This window comes from Atta colombica, unplaced genomic scaffold (genome assembly GCF_001594045.1).
Source record: "Atta colombica isolate Treedump-2 unplaced genomic scaffold, Acol1.0 scaffold281, whole genome shotgun sequence".
Taxonomy (NCBI): domain Eukaryota; kingdom Metazoa; phylum Arthropoda; class Insecta; order Hymenoptera; family Formicidae; genus Atta; species Atta colombica.
The window spans coordinates 887,557-892,083 of NW_017259383.1; positions in this window are offsets into that span (position 1 = coordinate 887,557).

The window sequence follows — 4,527 nt, forward strand, 5'->3', positions numbered from 1 at the left end:
CTTTGCGTTATTGTCACGACCCACCATCTTTCACGTTTCGTGACAAGCGGAACCCCACATATTGTCAAGTTGTCCACCACTGTCAACCACTATCCGATGGTCTGGAACTGATTAGAAAATGGATTCATATATGGAGATTAATGTAAAAACAATTAATGATCTCTCAGATGGTTTAAAACATTACGTAACGTTAGATAGTAATCTCCAAGATAATTTCAAACATGACTTAAGATCTTTTAACGTTTAAAGAATATTAAAAAAATTACATATTACGTAATGCATGTAAAAATTTAATATACAAGTAAAGTACAAACATCCTGTTTCTATGTAAAATAGACATTTAAACTTTTTGATAAAGATCATTTTTACATTGTGTAGTTTTTCGTAGTCAAAACGCTTCAGTTGTAGCTAAAGTAGTGTAGAAAAGAATAGGAGTTCGAACTGAAATTATTCGAAGAGTTTTCGACGTAACCGAGCGTAACGTGTTTTATGGAAACTGGTCTCTTTCAGCATAAGTATGCAGCTCGACCTCCGAGCAACCTTAAAAGATTCACAAGGGCTGTCCGTGCGGCCGTTTCACGAAATTTCTCCGCGTCGCTGCACCGCGTTCCCGGCGATATTTAATATCTCGAAACCGACGCAGGTTGCTCGGATCACGCGGCGGGGAAGAAAGCAGAGGGAAAAGCCGAGAGAACTGGCACGGGTGGTGCCTTATCAAAAATTAAAATTTCATTCGGCCAAACCGAGCGAGCGCTATCGAGAACCTCTCCGAGAGTGCGATAGTCTCTCAAAGAGGCATACCGGAGGCGAGATACAGGAACAGCATGCCCGGTATAAGAGGCAGTAAGCCTTAATCGTGAGAAACTAACTTTGCCGAAGTTTCGACGCCCACTACTCCTCTGCGTGCATTGTTCTCCTTTTTCTTTCAAATTTATGGCGTACTCCTGCAGCCCTTTACATCCCCGCTCGTGACTCTGTAAATCTGAATTTTCTAAATCTGGATTTATCGTGGTTGCGTTCCTGTCGATAATTTGCTGCAGTCTTCGAACTCTATATATAAGTTACGCGCGATAAAAGATTTCCGTTGCAATCGTCGGAATCCCGAGGCGTTCGGAAAGTCGAACCTCAAATTCTAGATTTATTTTCAAAATTTTGACGTAGAAACTTTATCTTTGTATACTCAGTGCTCCATTTTCCGATTAACTTGTGGTTAGACGTAACTTGATGATAATATAAAAATTATATTTTTTTAACTATGATTAATCACTGATAGTTTTTGTAGCATCTTTTAAAATTATTGCTATAAAACTATTAATTTAATCATAGATAGAAAAACAATTTTTACATTACATCAAGTTAAGGTCCGTTTCAATAGTTTAATTTTAATCTCGATTTAATTAACTCTTCATCTTTTTCCAATTCTAAGAATTAAAAAAAAGATAGAGAGTAAGTTGAACTGAGAGTAAAGTTAATCTATAGATGGTAGAAATGGGCCTAAGTGAGATTAAGTCTAAATATATATACAAGTTAATCAGAAAATGAAATATCGAGTCTTGATGATATTCTGATCTTTCACTACGCGTTTATGTTCTAAAATTTTGATCACTTTTACAAGTAAACAAAAATTATTAAATGATTTTTACATTCTTGGTTCTTAAAACTTTTTTGGAAAGTATTTATAAAGTTGTGTATTAAAAAAAAAAGAAAAAGATAGAGACCACTGCTTAGCTAAATGCTTTTAATATTTCAAAGAAAAGAAATGCTCAGGACACGATATGATCCAATATGTATTAAGGGTAAAAAAAAACACTAATAACTAAATTATTAATGTATCCAATTTTCAGTTGTATATGACAAGTACTAATTTGAAATATTCTATTGTGATCTTAAAGTTGAAACGCTTAAATTGTGTGTATTTATTTTTACGTGATATCGCAAGTTCTTTTTCCGATTCTAACTTGGAAAATTCGAGAGCTCGAATCCATGCCGAGCTGGCTCGAAAAGTCAGCCCCGAAATCCGAAACTTCTCCACGTCCTACGGACTGGTATTTCAAGGGGCGCGACCGCGGATAATCCGGATAACGCGATCGTGCCGGACGGAATTGCGAATCGGTTGTATTGGGATCGGAGCCAATCCGACGTGCTGGTAGCTGACAATTGGCGGCGTGGCAATGATTTCCGATGAGCAGAGTCGGGCAGATGGAGATTCTGGCCAAGCAGGACGCACGTATATCGGTTAGTGACAGTGCGAGAAAGGGCAAGTCGCATCCGGCATTTGTGGCTGGCGGTCACACGCGGATTCCGTCCGATTTCCCTCGTTCCACCCGATAATTTTGCAAACAGCCATTCAACCCCGATTCTCGCCTTCTCTTCTGTTCGTGGCTTGTATTTTGCTCCCTTCTCTTGGACAACGTATCTCGAAGCAATACAAGGAAATCCCACGAGGATTTCCTTTAACCGCGGAATTGCTCGCAGAATCGTCTACTTCCGATTTTAACGAGGAGATACGCGGGACAATCTATTTATATACGTGCAGAAATAGTAAAAGTAAATTATTTTTATAGATAAAAAATTGTGATAATTTAAAAGATTCTAATCGAGAGACTTGAATAAATATAGATTTTGATGAAAATGATGAAGCTTTTACGCATGCATTTTTACTGCGTTGCGATGCGCTTGAGTATGCCGGAATGCCGATAAAAAGACATTAATGAGTGCAAATGGATTCATATATTGGACTTGGAAGAGGAGGTACTTCAGTGCTGTGACTGGTGGAAAAACAATCGAGAATTGAAAGGATATGAATGTTTAATATCTAAATTCTTTCACCATTTTCGTCTGTTTAAAAACTAATATTTATCCCTTCAATTCTCGAATGTAGAATCTCGAATTCTATTTATAATTGAGCCCTTTAATTGACAAGTGGCACAAATTCAAAATTAGGAAAAATATGTTTGTCATGGAAGTAGAAAATATTAAGAATGTTTATTTTATCTATCTAATTTAATTTACTTTTATTTCGTTTTTATGTTTATAAAAAATAAAAATTAATTTTACATTATAAATAAAGTGACTGTAAAAAAAGCTGGAATAATGACTTAAGTCCAGCTTTTTTTATGGCCACTTTATTTATGATGTAAAGTGGATCTTTTATGAATATAAAAACAAAATAAAAATAAATTAAATAATAAAAATAAATTGATAGATAAAACAAACATTTTTAACTTTCTATTTCTAATAACAAACACATTTTTCTTAATTTTGGACTTATGCCATTTGTCAACTAAGGAGCTCAATTGTATTTCTATGAAAAAATGATGTTGAAATCCTGAAACGTGTGATTGATAATTAAATATGCAATCAATTTGATATTCATTACATCACATTTGTAATCGCGATTTAATTGAGATGCTTACAAAAAATTGATGATGGATGGTTATTGATAATTAATTGAATGATTACTAATTACAGTCTACAATTCTGCTATATAATATTTTCGAATAAAACGTAAAACAATAATTCCCCGTCTGCGAAATTATGGAGTCAAGGCACATTGAGTCTTTATTACACCAAAAGAGAAAAAGAAATAATAGAAGAGACAGTAGAAAAAGACGTTTCAGACACGGCGCGATTAAAAAGCATAGAGTAGCCCAGCCGGACGAAAGGATCGAAACGTTCCGATATCACTGCCAGTAATTCCTTGTGGTCAATCATTTTGCAATCGCTGTTATCTCCTATTTCGTAAGAAAGAAGTACATTTTTCTAAGGTAGCTGGATAAGTATTGTCCGTGTGGCGGGACAGAAAGATGCTTTCATAAAGCGGTGCTTTTCTTTTTGCGTTTTCTGCGAATCCAATTCTTCCTTCTTCTCTGGTACCTTTACTTTTGTTCGGTTGTATCTTTTCTCTCACCCTTCTTCCAGTCGCTATTTCGTTTTCGAGCATCCTCGAAAATGCGACCATGGATTCTTCACCCGCATTTTTCACGAGTTTATTTTTTCTTACTGCAGAAGTTAATTTTTTTTTTACTTCTTAATTGGTGAGCATTTAAAATTGCGTTGCAAGTGCATAAAACAGGAACTTGCAAGAATATCTATTTCAAAATTAGTTGTCACCAAGGAAAAGAAAATTTTTAATACAGGATTATAATAATAATTAGATTTCTTGTTCTTTAGAACAAGATATTTTATAAATATACTAAAAAAAAATACTGAAATTCGAAAAAATTAATTGTTGAATATGTTCATTTGATAATTTATTTACAAATTTATGAACATACGTCGTATCGTCAAATTTAAATCCGTAAAGCGTTATCTTGCAGCTGCAAAAGCGCTCCTTGCGAAAGGAGCTCGCGCTTCTCTCTCGAGAATTCGCTCGGAGAACACTCGGGCGAGAATTTCTGGTAGCTGATGGGAAGGATAACTCGTCCCTAAAGTGCAGTAACCTCGGCGAAGGAGTCTTGGGTCCCTGCCTCTCTCTCTCTCTCTCTCTCTCTCTCTCTCTCTCTCTCTCTCTCTCTCTCTCTCTCT